Source organism: Equus caballus, chromosome 8 (genome assembly GCF_041296265.1).
Source record: "Equus caballus isolate H_3958 breed thoroughbred chromosome 8, TB-T2T, whole genome shotgun sequence".
NCBI classification, from domain to species: Eukaryota; Metazoa; Chordata; class Mammalia; order Perissodactyla; family Equidae; genus Equus; species Equus caballus.
This window is the reverse complement of record NC_091691.1, coordinates 28,512,309-28,528,906: the sequence shown is the minus strand read 5'-3', so window position 1 is coordinate 28,528,906 and position 16,598 is coordinate 28,512,309. Positions and strand designations below refer to the sequence as shown.

At 47.5% G+C, this 16,598-nt stretch overlaps 1 long non-coding RNA gene across 1 annotated transcript in view; it reads left to right on the top strand.

The window, feature by feature from the left end:
* The window catches only part of LOC138925359 (uncharacterized), a 66,160-nt gene extending 51,346 nt beyond the window's left edge, over positions 1–14,814 (top strand). Inside the window, exon 6 of the long non-coding RNA XR_011441395.1 lies at positions 11,988–14,814. This is a non-coding gene — a long non-coding RNA (uncharacterized lncRNA). The remainder of the gene's footprint in view (positions 1–11,987) is intronic.
* Positions 14,815–16,598: the final 1,784 nt, after the last annotated feature.

Genomic DNA, 16,598 nt, shown 5'->3' with positions numbered 1-16,598 from the left:
TCCTGGAGAAGTTTGAAGAAAACAAAACAAAACTAACCTGTACTAGTCAGTATCTCAGAGGGAAATAGGTGATACATGCAAAGAGGTTGTAATGTTTAAGGAAAGGACTATTTACCACAATGTGGACAGGTTTGGGGGGATCACTGAGATAGTGAGAAGCACCCAGGGCTTGCAAGCACGCAAAGTCCTTACCTCCCCTAGGCCAGAAAGGGCAAGGGGGAGAGTGGGGACCCGTGCTCATGGGGAGGCACAGCCATGGACAGGGCAGCCTGGCAACACGACGGCCTTATCTGGAGGCACATAGACCATGCCAAAACATGGTGCCTAAGGCAGAAGTCAGGAGAATAAATACTCTGACCTCCATCTCCACTCATCCTCCTATCTGCTACCGTTGAGATCAGAGATTCACTTTTTAGATCCACCAGTTAGAAGAAGGACATGGGAGCCTAAGGGATGCAATATATAGCTTCCTGGGGCCCAGAATGGAGCATCCCCAATGTTGATGAAACCTCAGCTTAGATGGTCCAATGCATGAAATAATAAGAAAATGCACAATAAGACACAAGAGCCGCTGTGCATCCCAGGCTGAGAATCCAAGCAAGGGAGAGACACTCACGGGCTGAGTGCCCTGCTCAGGCTTTATGGAGCAAGTGGAATCCACGATGGCAAGCGACATGGCTCCCTATTGCCCACAGAGAAAATGTAACTTCTCAGCTTGTGCCCCTATGCCCGGCAAAATCTGCCCTCCTCTAGCTTCCTGTCTCAGCACCCTCCTCTGCTCCCTGTGTCCAGAGCCTCCTGGAGCTCCCTGAGGCTTCTGATCACTCCAGAGTCCCACAGGGCTTTCTTTATTTCAGCCTCAGTGCTCCTGAGTCAAACTTCCGGGGTTGCATCTGAGCTGCCAGTCATGCGGGCCGGGTGATCCCTGGCGAGTTACTGAACCCCTCCCGGGTCAGGCTTTCATCTACCAAATGGGGACGGTGAGGCACCTAGTCACAGGGCTCCTGTGGGGATGAATGAGAAAATGCGTGTAGGGGGCGTTATGGGTACACTGTAAGCATTCAATGTATGTAGCTGTTATTACTTGACTGTGCATCATATCTGCACCTTTAGAAACTCCTTCAGTATCGGCCTCTCTCTAAAGCGCTCCCTGATGCTGCGTCCTCAGTCCCAGCTGCTCCTCCTCTGCTCCTGTCTCAGTGTGGAGCTCTTACACCAGTTTCCCAGTAGAAGAATAGTATGAGACTCTCCTGTCTCCTCCGGTGGACTTGAGTTGGCTGCATGAAGGAAGGAAGTTTGTCATTTCCATTCTGTGTCCGCAGTGCTTGGCAGCTGTAGACTGGAATAAATGACTGTGTCTAGCAGAGGTGGGTTGTGTTGAATCTAATGTAACTGAAGGGTTTTTAGGTGAGGAAATGTCATGCGCTCATCACGTCATCTTAGAGCTCCAGAGATGGGCAGGAACTTGACCAGATCCCCTGACTGTATAAATATATATATTGCTTTTTCTCCAAGTCACAAAGTTAGGGCATGGTGAAGGAGAGAGCCATCTAGCATCATGACCAAAACAACTTGGAGGCATTGATGAAATTGGGATTCTGATTTCAGACAGACCTGGGTTTGTGTCTGACCTCTGCCACTGCTTAGTTTGGGATGCTGGACAAGTACCTTGACCTCCAAGCTTTACTCAATTCTTCTGTAAAATGGAAACAATAATAGTATCTACTTCAAAGGATTGTTGTGATGACTAAATGAGATAACATAAGCAGGGTGCTTAACATCCTGCTCAACAAATATAATAAGTGCTCAATCAAAACTGGCTGTGTTGCCTTGGAGGAAGGATTCCATTTTGAGGGGAAGGAAAGAGTGGGAACCAAAGGGTGCATCACAAAACCCAGTTCTGGAACACCAGGATGAGGTGTCACTCCCATCATCTAGATGGTGACCCCCAAATGACCTGTGTCAGAACCTTGTGGGGTTGCTGTGTGAAAAAAAACATGTATTTTCTGGGACCCAACTCTGAGCCCTTTGAATTAGAACCTCTTGAGGTTGATACCAAACCAGGTTTGTTTGTGCCTCTTGCCCAGAAAGCTAATCACTGAAATGACAGCAGAGAGAGCGTTTAATCATAAGGCAGCCAAGTGAGGAGGCAGGAGAACGAGTCTCAGATCTGCCTTCCTGAAAATGGGGACTCAGGGATATCTATGGGGCAAGGTGGTCTGAGATGTGCAGACGGATGATTGGAGGTGAGGAGAGGTGAGGTGACTGACGATCTGCTCAAACATAGTCAGAATCGACGCTTCTTCACAGGACCCGTGTTCACCAAATGGCGGCGTTAGCATCATCTCCGGGTGGAGTTTTCAGCCTCTTGACGTCAAGAGGTCACTTATCCGGCATCTGTGTGGGCCCAGTGGATGGGTTGGTGGTCTCAAATGGCCTGAACTGGACAAGGGGTCCTAATTCCTGAAAAACAGCTTAAACATCCGTTACCATGGTGATCCAGGTGCTAGAAGAGATGTTATCTATAGGAAGCGAGGGGGAGTCAGATAGCATATTGCCTAAGCAGCACAGTTAATAATGGGCAGGGGAACAACTGAAAGATATAACCAGCAATTGCAAAAAAGGAAAAAGAAACTGCAATCACTAACTACCTAATAATCGATGGCTAACTGTTTACCCATTTCACAGTGGGCCGGCGAACTGGCAGACTTGATGAGCTTTCCTGGCCACTTTGGTGGATATTGTAACTTAAAAGCCATTGCTAAAGGCACTGACAAAGCATTGACAGTGGAAATGGAGGGAGATATTTGCAGGAATGCATTGGGAGCTGAGCCATCCTTCCTAGATCTCAGACAGAAGAACCAAGGAAGCCTGGAAGCCAGCCAACAGAATGGACCAAACTCCAGATGCTGAAGCTGAAGTCAGAATCCCAAGGATCCAAGAGAAGAGCGACTAGGGTGCTGCATGTTACCCAGAGCACCAGGGGCTCCTCTGGCCTTGGGTCACAGCCACTTAAGGAGTTAAGTTCTCAGCAAACTCGCTTCTAACTAACAGCGCCCCCACCACACTTAGAACAGCTTGGCTATTGTGCGCAGAGAATCCATCCTCACAAAATGGTGCCGGATATATTTGTGAGCATCTTCAGCCTTTGATTCATTTTAAGTCATTGTTCTTAACTCCCATTACTGAATATTTACTTTACTTTCACACAGTGTGTTTGTCTGTATGAAAGTTAATTGTTTCACTTTGAATTATTGTAATTTAAACACTCAGTGAGAACGCTGCCTCCTGCCTTTATAGCTTTCCAAGGTGGACGTTATTTGAGGTGACTCTTGTGGATAGAAAGTTAACAAAGTTTGCACTTATGGTGAGGTTAGAACCTGGGGATATGTGTGTGAGACAAGAAGGGAGCATTTGCTGAAGAAAACATATGATGTCTTATTTCTACTACATGGAATTTGTGTATAAGTTTAAACTGTATCATGACCTAATATAAAGCTTGAATAATGACTTCCTGATCATCTGAAAAATAGGTAAATGACCATCCAGGACTTAAATAATTTACATTGAACATGATGCCGTAACTTAGATTATTTTTGGTAAAAATAAAGTCATTTCTTCCAATTTTTAAAGTTTACATTACATATGAATACAGGTAAAGTTATACATAATCAATAAAAATCACTCCTATTTTACTTGAAAAAACCTCAATGAGAGATAAAAGGGACAAAACAGGAAGATGTGGGGCACGAGGGCTCCCATATCTCTCTAGCTACATGAGAACAGGATGGAAAGTCATCAGGATGTGTTCAAAGATGCGTTGAGAACTTGTGGTCTTGGAGTGGACAGAGAGACTGAATCACAACCTTTTTCTCTGAGCCAGGAACATAATAGATTAGAATTTCCACTCCGTGGCTCCAAATAGGTTCCTTTGTGTGTGTGTGTGTGTGTGTGAGGAAGATTGTCCCTGAGCTCACATCTATTGCCAATCTTCCTCTTTTTGTTTGAGGAAAATTGTCCCTGAGCTAACGTCTGCGCCAATCTTCCTTTATTTTGTATGCGGGACGCTGTCACAGCCTGGCTTGATGAGCAGTGCATAGGTTCGCACCTGGGATCCCAATCTGTGAGCCCCAGGCCACCAAAGTGGAGCACGTGGACCTAACCACTGTACCACCAGGCCGGCTCCAGTTTCCCTTCTTTAGAGTGCTGACTTCTTCTTGCCTCTGGGAGGAGATATTTGAGAAGAGTGATGTGTTTTGTAGGAACTATGTCTTGACGTAAATCTAGCATGTTCCTTCTCTGCTGCCTCTCCCCTCTCCCCCTTTCTCCACAGAGTAGAGAATCTGCTTTGTTTCAGGAAGGGTGGGGCTTCTGTTTAGAAGGGGGGTGATACGTGTTTCCCTGGGCGGTGGGGCCAGCGCCCCATGTTTGGGAAGCCCCAGCCTCTTATAAGTCACAAGAAGGTAATATGCAATTAACACATAGTTGTGGTGAGATGTTATTTGGATATATTGATCGATTTTTCTCTAGTATGTTTTTTTGTTTCATCCTCATGGCCCTTCATTCGTTCACTTTGTCATTCAAGGAGAGGGGACTAAGGAGAAAGGGGAGGAAGGAATGGTGGCCTGTGCTGCTCGTACCGTCTCCCTGAAGCCAATTGTTAAATCTTCAGGAAACTCGTTAGGCCTTCGGTGGCTTGAAACCAGCTGTAGTAGAGGTATTTATATGGTGGAAACCGGCAAATGCTCAAATCTGAGCACACGGCGGGAATGAACAGTCTTGGCTGACATTTGGATTTCAAAAGCCTAGCTCTCGGAGAAAAACGGAAAGAACTTCTGCCCAGAAAGTAGAACCCCTCCTGGACCAGGGGACGAGGGAGCATCAGTGGGGGAGAGGAGAGCTGAGGAGCTGGCGGCCCTGAGAGGACTCTTCCTCATCCTCACACTCTGAGGACAGAAATCCCAAGTCAGTTTGGGGGCTGGGGGATCTGAGAAAGAAGACATCTGTGTCCTTTCCTGGATAGGAACCGTTATAAGTCCAGGATCCCCGAGCAGAAACAGCCGTGTGGGGTTTAGGTAGGTGGGTCACACAGTTCATGCCCTGACGAGGCTGGGGCCCATGGAGCCGTGAGTCTGCATCCTGAAAGGAAGCCAAGAGCACCCTCCTCTTATCAGGAGAAACTTCCAGAAGGGCATATTTACCAGGGAGCTAATTCCACTGATTTGTGGGGAATGTGTGCAGTCAGGGATGGAGGAGGAACCCGTGCTGGTAGTCGGGAGCTGCCCTCTCCCAGGCGGGAGGGTCAAGGGCAGGGAGAGGTCACCAGAACTGGAGAGGAGAGAGCTTCCTTGAGAGGAGCAGGGAGCTTTGAGGTGGGACATGGCCAGCCCGAGGGACCCTCGCAGTGAGGGAGCCACAGGCAGGAGTATCCAGACCTCCCGCGCCTCCTTGCCCCGCTTCTCCAGCCAAGGCTGCCCACTGACCACACCCAGCGGAAGGCCAAGGGCACGGCGCCCATCTGTGAAACCCTGTAGGTCAGCTGCTGGCACACGGCGGGGTGGACAAGGTCTACTGGAGCGCTGACTTTTGTTTTAACTAAAAATTAAGAAAGGTATAATTTTAGAAAAGCAGTTAAGATCTCTCAGCAAGCTTTAAGAATATTAGAACTGTTGTACTCTTGTATTTTTCCCTTTACATCAGCTATTCAACTTACTTAGGTAAGCATTTAAAAACTTAAAAAAACTAACAGTAAAGATACTGATGCACAAACGCAATTAAATGTTTTTTTTTTTTTTTAAGATTTTATTTTTTTCCTTTTTCTCCCCAAAGCCCCCCCGGTACATAGTTGTATATTCTTCGTTGTGGGTCCTTCTAGTTGTGGCATGTGGGAGGCCGCCTCAGCGTGGTTTGATGAGCAGTGCCATGTCCGCGCCCAGGATTCGAACCAATGAAACACTGGGCCGCCTGCAGCGGAGCGCGGGAACGTAACCACTCGGCCACGGGGCCAGCCCCCGCAATTAAATGATTTTATAAGAAAAGTAGAAAATAAAGATACTATGATTAATAAGTACAGTCTTTTATTTCTTGACATGGCATATTAAAATCTTTCAATCTTCATTGTAACTTATCTGATACGTTCTGTGGGCATGGAATATAGAAAGTGTGTCAGTGAAAAATACATGACAAGTATTTTTATTAAACACCGAATTGTACATTTTTCATACAAAAGAAGACACTCTAGCTTCTGTTTTGACAAAATAATTATTCTTGCTAATATTGTCTAGCTCATTTTCCCAATTTCTATAATCTCATACACCCACAATACTCACAAAAGTACTTTCCAACAGCCCATAGTGGTATGGGGGTAGCAGCATGAATTCCTGCGCACTCAGTAACACCAGAGATGAAATATACAGTTATGGGGCAGGGAGGGGCCTTTCAGAAAGAGTGAGAACAGTGTAGACCAGGGCAGTTCAACAGAACCATCCGTGATGAAGGAGGTGGTCTCTGTCTACATGGTCCAGTAGGGCAGTCACTAGTCAAGGGTGACTATTGAGCACTCAAAGTGTGGCTAGTGCAACTGAGGAACCGAAGTTTTTATTGTATTTAACTTTAATTTAGATGGCCACGTGCGGCTCGTGGTTATAGTATTAGCACAGATTCAGAGCAGCCTGCGTGGCCTGATTACCCGGGATGCTATGGCTAAGAGAGACCTCAGCGGGAGCCGCATGGCCAGATGACAACATGGACCAGATGGCCAAGATTCTACACACGCTTCCTTGAATTCTGACACACCTCTGAGAAGAAGGGAAGGCCCCAAACAAAAACACGGCAGAGAACAATAACATTTTGTGCAATCTAGCAAATGCTTTGCATATATAGAAATTCAGATAATCCAATTAACCCCGTGAGGTGGGTACTCTTATCCCCGTGTCGCAGACGAGGATTGGAATCTCAGATTAAGGAATTTGCCCATCCAAATTGACTAAGATAGAATGGAGTCTAAAACAGATTAGAATCTTACAAGAGTGGTTTTATATCTTGACCCCCTGAATTCGTGGCATGTGGTTTGTTCTGGCCACGTGATCATGGTTTCTCTATTCCTGGTTGTGCTGTAGGAATGTTTCCAGACACCAAAGTTACTCTGGGTTCGGTCCCCACCATTAGGCGGCCATCAGTCTTCCTGGTTTTGTAGAGGGTCCCCACAGCGAGGAGGACTCAGGCCTAAAGCCAAATGGACTCAGCCCAAAAGGGAGAAGATGGTAGATGAAAACTCAGAATTCTGGTACCAGCCCCTGAGTGCTGGGTCCTCTGTTCGTGTGTCGAGAAATGCCAGCCGTTCTTAAATCCTCCAACCTCCTTGTGAGAAGTTTCTAAGGGAGAAGAAATTTGCAGTCCTGGGAGTGGGGGTGGGGGGGTCCAGGCACCAGCGTGCTATATACCAGCTTTGCGATCTTGAATGCCTGAGCTTCTCCGAGCGTGTTTTTTTCCTTCCTTGTGAAATGGGATTAATAATGGAACTTCTAAAGGTATCATGAAATGAAATGAGATCATTTTTGGAAACATTAAGGTATATAGTTGTTATCTTAATGAAACAAGGCAGCTTATATTCTCTTTGGAATTTTATGTTTCCAAGCTGATTTCAGTGCTGTGTCCTGACTCTACATCCATTGACACCACTCGCTGATCCTCCTGTGACCAAGGCCTGACCTCTGGGTACGTGTGGCTCGAGGGCAGGGAACAGGAGGTGTGTCAACGCAGTGGACTCTGCCTGCGACGTGGGCTCCAGCTGCGCTGGCTTTGGATCTTGGATCCAGTTTTCCACTTGTCACTCTGCTCTGGATCCTCAGGGACTGGGGGTGAACCCCCTTAGGAACCAACAAATGACCTTGCAGCAGAGAGAGGGGGCATTTTGACCTTTTTTTGTTTTTTTTTTTTTTAAGATTTTATTTTACCTTTTTCTCCCCAAAGCCCCTCATATTTTAGTTGTGGGTCCTTCTGGTTGTGGCATGTGGGACGGTGCCTCAGCATGGCTTGATGAGCAGTGCCATGTCCACGGGCAGGATCCGAACTGGTGAAACCCCAGGCCACTGAAGTGGAGTGCGCAAACTTAACCACTCGGCCATGGGGCCGGCCCCAAGCTGCCGTCCCTGTTGAATAAAGTCTGCCTTACTGCCTTTGACAAGCGTCATGAGTAACTGTTCTCCAACAGCTGTGGGTTTCCTTTGGAGAAATGACAGTGCTTTGAAACTAGACAGAGGTGGTTGTTGTACAATGTTGTAAGGTAGTAAACACCATTGAATTACTCACTTGCAAATGGTTGATTTTACGTTATGTGAATTTCACCTGAACTAAAATACGCAGGTAAAAAATAATACAATGGTTTACTCTTCCTCGTGATTCTGTGGGTTGACTTGTCTCAGGGGGCAGTTCTGCTCCATGTAGCATAGCTGAGGTCACACACGCTGCACTCAGCAGAGAGCTCGCCTGGGGCTGGGCCAGCCCGCGGGCTCTGGTCCTCCAGGGTCTCCCTCAAGGGGTTCTGGTGCAGACAGTTCCCAGGAGGGCGAAGCTGAAGCTGACGGCCCGGAAGTGGCACGGCACAACTTCTACCGCACTCGTCTTAGTCACAGGCCAGCCTGTATTCAAGGACGGAGTAATCACTACATCCTGACAGCGGGCAGCTGGTGTCCCCAGGGAGAGGGCCCTGGACAGGGTCCTCCTTGGAGTCTCCCCAGCACAGGTGGGCCCTGTGCTGACAAGGCCTCTCCCTGGTCCTTCTCAGCGCAGACGTTGACTGTGCTAGTTGTTTGTGGTTCTCGTTCCATCTGGACACAGTGCTCCGGAAGCTCCTGCCAGTCTACTGGACTTGGTGCAAGGGATGAGACCAACTTGTTGTCCCTTGTGGAAGTGGCACGGGCTTTACAGATAAGCCATCTTTTTGAGTACAAATGCCAGCTCCGCCTAGGCTGACCCGGCATACCCGTGTGCCTGGGACTCAGAGCTAAAACCTGAGGTCCTGCATGACCTGGGATGGGGTAGTCACCTCGCTCTGCCAGCGCTTAGTCTGAGTGAATTTAGGCAGGTAGTTATGGAAATAAAGGACGAGCATCCAGCTGGGCCCCCACAGAGGCTTTCTCTCCAGAGTTTGCTCTAGAAGGGAAGTCGGCTCCCATCACTTGCATTTGGCACTCCAGAGTAGGCAGAGCAGCTTTAGAGTGGAAGAAGGAAGCCTTCAGACGTGTTCATTGGGGGCTGTTGGCGTGGGGAGGCTGGAGGGGGGCTACCTAGAACTGGGGCTCCTACGTGACTAGTTTGGGGAACATGTTTAACTCTGTTTGATTCTGAGTTGGAAGTAGGGGCAAAACCAGAAGCTGGTGGTTGCTGACCAAGTTCTGACGGTTCTGGGCTGATTGGTGCAGGGGTGGAGGCTCAGAGTTCTGCTGTCATGTGAGGTCTGGCCATTGTCCGTCTATTCAGTCTCTCACCGTGTCACATGTGTGGGCCTCAACTTTCTTACAAGTACAAGGATAAAAATAAAACTTAGCTCTGAAAATTAAGTATATTCCAGTACATGGTATACAGTAGGTGCTCAGTACAGGAAGTTTCCTTCCCAAGAATGTCCTGTCTACACTCAGGGGGCCTTTGGGCACCTTTATTTGATTATTCCCCAGGACCAAATGACTCCAACTCTCCATGTGCCCTCACCTTAACGCTTCAACTTATCCAGGCAAAGAGCTGCCTGCCTCTCAGAAACTTGCCTTGGACAAACCAGACACGCCAGAGGAGCCAGCATGGGGCCGTCAGTGACGTGGTCAGGATTAGGAGAACATGGGCCAGTTCAGTATGAACTAGTCACAAGAGACTGGTGGGCAATGTTAACAGGAGCCCTGTGACATTGGGTCCTTCTCTCAGACAAGGGACCTTTCTCTACCATAGGGAGGAAAAACTATTCCTCTACCCTCCAGGCTTTCTGGCTGGTCTGAAAATTAAGTTGACATAAGACAGAATAACAGGAGAAAATCAAGCAAGCTTAATAACATGTATACGTGGGAGAAACCCAGGAAGACTGAATAACTCGCCAGAATGGCTGAGGCCACCATCTTAAATACCATCTCCAGCTGGAGACAAAGGAGGATGTTGGGAGTTGTGGTTTGGGACTTCAAAGGGGAGGAAGACAATTCACACGGAGATGGAAAGCAAATGCTTGGTAAACAAATGTTTGCCATGCCCTGCAGAGACAATGGGACAGGGGGAGGACATTGATCAAGTGGGCCTTGCTGGGTTCCTCCCTGTCTGCCACACCTAGTTCATATTATACTAGAGTTGTCTATAGTGAGAGCTGCTTCCTGGCACAGGCCTTCTCTCTTCAATTCTTTTAGGCACTTAGGGGGAAGATCAAAGCTTCTTCCTGAGTCTTTTGTTCTTAAAAATAATCAAGCCAAAGAGACATTCTCAGGTGGCAAATTCTGCTCCCCTACACCAAAATTGCACCTGACTTAGGGCCAGGCCTGCCAGAGATCCCCTCCATAATCAGCAGAGGAGTTTTGACCTGACATGATTCCCACCTGGGCCACTTGAGCCCACCTTAGGCAACCTGCAGGTCCCTGCTCCTAGGAGGTAACCATTTTGATGCTGAACTCTGGGAGAACACCCGGCTGGTACGGTGCATCACAGCCCAGAGCTCCAGGGGTCCTCCCATGTAGCTGGGACGACGGGCACAGACCTGTGTGCCCAGTGAGCCGCTGGAATGAACTGATAGCTCTGTAGCACACTTCTCTTCTGCAACCGTTTCTACACGCTCGCCTCCAAAGACACACAATCCGCCAAAGATGAGCCGTCGCCGCACGTGCATTGGCAATTTGCCTCTTGAGCATCAGAAGTTTGGAGGAATCTGTGCAGAGATTTTCGATAATGTTTTGAAAGTTATTTCAGTTCTGGGAAGGAATTTCTCTAGTTTTTTCACTGGGAAGGTGCCTGTGGCTTTGGGCTTCAATATGGTTCGCACTCTAATTTAGTAACCATTTCTATTTTTAATAGAAAAGTGAAACAGTATTTAGTTCATTCATCATCTTTCATGTGATGAATATTTTTGCGATATTGCCTGTGTGTCAGAGGCCAAGTTAAGGGCTTGTCATGTGGGGTTGAGGAGGAGCAGCTCAGATCCTGGCTGGTCCCTTGTGGGATCAAGGGAGAAAGGCAGGCATGGAACAGCTGATTTCATAGTCATTTGGGCAATTACAATTGGGGTAAGTGCTACCCGGCAGATGAACCAGGTAGTATGAGGATGTGTAACTGGGGAAGCTGATCTCCAGAATGTGTGTCTTTATATTATAATAGTGAAAGTAAGATGTGTCCAATAGGAACGCTTCCTGCAAAAAGTAGCGGTTGTAGAAACGTCATCGAAATGAGAACCAACAGAGGCTATTGATTCCAAGCTTGTGATGGCAAGGGAGGCAGCCGCCATTGCTTGGTTTGGGGGAAATTCAAAGGCAGGCAGAGGAGTGGGAAGGCGTATGGTGGAAAACAGGGAGGGCTCAGGTCTGCTCGGATCGGAGGTGGCTGGCACGGGGAAGCTGGATGTGGTTAGCAAGAAGCCAACATCTTAGGAGATGGGTTTGGAGCCCATAACTCAACTTCTCTGCTTGGTCCCGAGTTGGAAACAGGAGCAATAAAGAGAATTTCTGGCGGTTGTTGCCCGAGTTCTCAACATTCTGGGCCAATTGCTGCAGGGGCTGTGGTTTGGCTTCCAAGCCTGGTCGCTGCCGAGGTGGCGCATCTGAGTTCTGTTGTCATGAACAGCCAGACCATACGTTTTGTATATTTGTATGTTCAGTCTCTGGCAGCATACCCAGCTAAGAAGGGCATAAGTTCACAGGTGTGAGGGAGCAGTGCTGGGCTGTTCAGAAGCTCTACAATATCACGACAGTGGCTCCTCACTTTCATGACTCTCCTCACTTTCCTCTCTTGTCTATAAATGGCTGCAGAGCTCCGAGTGTCACGTCCTTCCATAACAACATTCCAGGCAGATGGCAGCGGGTCAAGCAGAAAAGAAAGCTTCTTCCCACAATATGCTCAGAACCCTCCAGCAAATTTCACATTTAGCCACTCCAGGACCGAGGCTGGGCAGAGAGCAAAGGGGTTCCGAGGACTGGTTTAGACCAAGCATTCCTCTTTGCAACTTCAGAGGTGACCTTCCCCACAGGTATGGGCTGCTCAGGTGAGTCAAACTGGAGTTTTATCGGTGTGGAAGAAGCAGTTGGTACAGCCCCCTCACAAACATGGGGTACACTTGAGATCCTCTATTTGGGTAGATCTTTACCTGCAGAATCTTGGTGGGAGCCACAGACCATCTTTCATCACAAAAACTGAGAATGTTGGCTACTGCCTTTTTCAGACCCCCTTGCAGCTGGAGGACAGGCGTGCAATCCCAGCTCTGCCATCCTGGACACCCCTGCTGGTTGGGAACCTCATGAAGAGAAGCTGTATGAGGACAGTAGTCTGTGCAGCAGGTGGTGGCAGTGGGTACACCCATTTTCTAGGGTAACAGCGGGACAATTCTGGGAGCAGAGTCCTATGTCCAACCTCAATGGTTTCTGTGGTTCAAGATGCAGAGGCCGGCCCAGCAGCAACTCTACTGGAGTCTTTGCAGGGCCCGTTCTTCAGCAAGATTTGAGGTTTCATTTCTTCTTTTCTCTCCCTGCGGCTTTTAAAATGCATCCAAGCTGGATATTCTACGAGCTCCCCAGTAATAATTTATCAAATTTATTTTCAGCTTAGATAGTGTACCAATCGGGGTTCAACTAGAGAAACAGACCCAGTAGGAGGGATATTTTAGGATGTTGATGGCAGGGAATTGGCTTGCATGATTGTGGGGGATTGGCTGGGCAAATGGGAAATCGCAGGCAGGATGTGTCAGCGAGGGCAGGCTGGATGTCTGGCGCCCGAGATGAAGCTGCAGTCCACAGGCAGAATTTCTCGTTCTTCAGAACAGCCTCAGCTCTGTCACAACTCAGAACCCTGACTGAGCCCAAGAACATTTCCTCGGACTCTGGATTTCCTCTTAGGAAGGGAAGAGGCCGCTCTGGTGAAGCCAGGCAGAGCGAGAAACGTGAGGGCCTGGTTCCCCGCCCTGTGCGGTGCATGGCTGCCATGTAGCTCGCATCTCATGTTTTTCACCTGGGCTCAACGCTCTGCCGCTCTGCCCTGTCACCAGCAAAACAGGGTACAATGATGCCTCTCAGAGGAGCAGGAACAATAGTATAAAAGTTAGTCTCCAGTCTGGAATTCAGCTTCTGCCACATAGGGCTGGGAGGGAACTTTCCAGAATCACAGTTCCTATGTCTTCAGAGAGGGTGGTTTGACACCTGCTTCCCCGAGTTGCTGTTTGATCACACCTGCCTCTTCTCCCCCAGTCTTTAAACTGTTCTCTGCACTCTTTTGGATATACCACCATTATCTACTGTCTCCTGAACGTGGGGACATCTTTCTCTATGATTTTGCATGTTGCTGCTGCTTCTGCCTGGAACAACCTGCCCCTCCCTTTCCTTGGCTAATCCCTACTTGGCCTCTAAATAGGGCCGGGAAATATTTCTCTGTCTTCTTGTCGGATGCTGAAGCCCCTTCCCCAAGTTCTGCAGCATCCCGGCCTAACTCCTAACGGATCTTACAAACTGTGAACGCCATGGGTGTCAGCTCCATGCTGGGGAGACAGTGTCACCAGGGCAGACGTGGTCCCTTACTCCAAGGGGCTTATTGTCCAGCTCACTCTCAACAGATTCTTTGTCTTTCTCCATCAAAACCTGTAACCTTTTTGGGTTGGCCCAGTGGCATGTTGGTTAAGTTCGCGTGCTCTGCTTTGTCGGCCCAGGGTTCACAGGTTTAGATCCCAGGCACAGACCTAGCACTGCTCATCAAGTCACACTGTGGTGGCGTCCCGCATAAAATAGAGTAATATTGGCAGCAGATGTTAGCTCAGGGCCAGTCTTCCTCACAAAAACAAACAAACACACAACCCTGTAAGCTTTACACTGTGGTCTGGTGGGCTGACAGAGGCTTACTTATTTATTCCGTCGTAGTCATCAGCCCTTTCAATGCCTATTGGAACGTGACGCTAAGAGAGAGGCAGCTCAGCTCGAATGTGTATTTTGAGGCTTTCTCCAGTAGCAGGGGACTTGGCTGGTGCCACCCAATGGCTGGTCACCTCATCCAATTCTTCCTTTTCTGCCTTTTTCTGGTCTAAGACAGGATCAGTTACAGGAGTTAGCCAAAAAATCATGTGCTGGTTCTTTAAGAACTTAAACATAGAATTGCCATGTGACCCAGCAATTCCACTCCAGTGTCTACACTCCAAAGAACTGAAAACAAGTGTTCAAATTTATACATGAACGTTTATCCAGTGCATTCACGATAGACAAAAGGTGGAAACAACTCGAGTGCCCATCAACGAGTGAATAGATAAACAAAATGTGCTCTATCCATACAATGGAATATAATTCAGCCATAAAAAATGGAGCACTGGCACACGGTGCTAAGTAAAAGAAGCCAGAAACAGAAGGACACATGTTCTGATTCCATCTTCAGAAGATGTCCGGAAGAGGCAAATCCATGGAGAGCAGCCACATTAATGGTTGTTAGGGGCTGGGGGAGGGGGAACATGGAGTGACTGCTTAATGGGTACAGGTTTCCTTTTGAAGAGATAGGAATGTTCTGGAACTAGATAGAGGTGATGGTTGTACAACATGATGAATGTACTAAGTGTCACCAATGTAAATTTTATGTATTGTGCCACAATTAAAAAAAAATGATGTGCTATTTCCTGCTCTATGTTATCATGATATTTGGTACTCTGATCCTCTCACGATCTCAGAAACATGTCTTGAAAGATACACACAGCCTACGTGGTCACCTGCCTAATGTGATTTGAGAGTCTTCTAATGGTCGTTTAAGAATGTCTAATATTATACAAGTCATCCTATGTGACAATCCTACCTTACCATCTCCCAGGGGCTCCAGTTTTTAAACACACATCTAACACATTCTCATAGTCCACTTGGGCTGCTAGAACAAGATACTGTAAGCCAGCTGGGTTAACAATGGGCATTTATTTCTCACAGTTCTGGAGGCCGCGGGGTACAGATCAAGGTGTTGGCTAACTTATTCCCGGTGGGGGCGCTATTCCTAGTTTGCAGATGGCCGTCTTCTCGCTGTGTCTTCACATGGCGGAGAGAGAGATTGTCTGCTTCTGTCTCTCTCCTCCTCTTATAAGAGCACTACTCCCACCATGAGGGCTCCATCCTCATGATCTAATTACCTCCCAATGTCCCGACCTCCTATACCATCCCCTTGAGAGTTAAGACTTCACCATATGAATTTTGGGGGACACAAACATTCAGTCCATAGCACATGTGGTTGGAAATGCCACGATTTGAAGTTTCTCTTCCTGGCATTCTTGTTTAAAGGATGGATATTCTCTGGGAGACAGCAGTGAATTTGTTCACACAAGTGGTGGGAACAAGGTGTGAATAACTTACTGGATTTACATTCCATGTTCTTCCTTTATTTTATGCCTAGGTTTATGAAGGGAGCCAGGAATGTGTTCTGAATTCACCTGAAATATAGCACAAACCCATAAGCGGGGCTGGTCAATCCGCTTAATTCTTGAATTTAAGTCAATTATAATATTGTTAAATTTTAGATAAGATGTGAAAATTTCTCGTTGTTTGCAGAATGATCTTGGCTTTGCTGTTGGCAGCAATTTTTTTTTTTTCCCCACACAGTAGAATGAACACTGGGAAGGCGGATTGAAACCATAGTGTTACCAATCTCTGTACGCTGGCACACAGCCAAAAGGATGATTCTCTCCGAAAAAGACCTACCCGGAATGTTCACTGTAGTGCTGTCACCATAGCGAAGACTCAGTCATCAGCCACTTGCCCATCGATTGGGGATGAACAATAAAATGGGCACATGCATATAACTGATTGTAACTAAGTAATTCCCACCCACTACCTTAAAACCCCAGTCTTATAAAACAAAAAGCAACGTTTTCTTATGCTTTGGTGCCAAAATTTGACAGCAGGCTCTGGTGTGAACTAACATGGCGCTGCCAATAGGCTTTACCTATCCTACTTTAAGTGAACATGTCCACGTTTTGCTGTAGAAACAGAGTTAGATGACGGGGTGCTTCCCCAGACCTCGCAGCAGACGTTAAGTGATATATAGCTTATACACCTTTCTGAAACACACACTGTTTTTGGGTTTTGCAATACATCTGGCCTGAAAGTTTTGGAAGACGGATTGTGGGTTTATACTGTAGTGGGGGTTTTTTTTTGAGATCTGATTGTTAAATGTGTACCAGCACACACTGCTGATATCAGCCCAATGCTGCACACCTGTGGTCCAAAACAATCATTAGAAATAAAAGATGATTTTATAATAAGCCCTGGATGGTGTCTGACCTCACGTCTGGACTCAAGTGAGCAAAGGATGCTGCAAGTGTGCTTCCCCCGTGGGATAACCTCTGAACTTTGCACCCAGTATCCTTAGGCATCTGAGACCCCACTCCATTCTCAGGGGGTATGACCCCAAACGAGCCT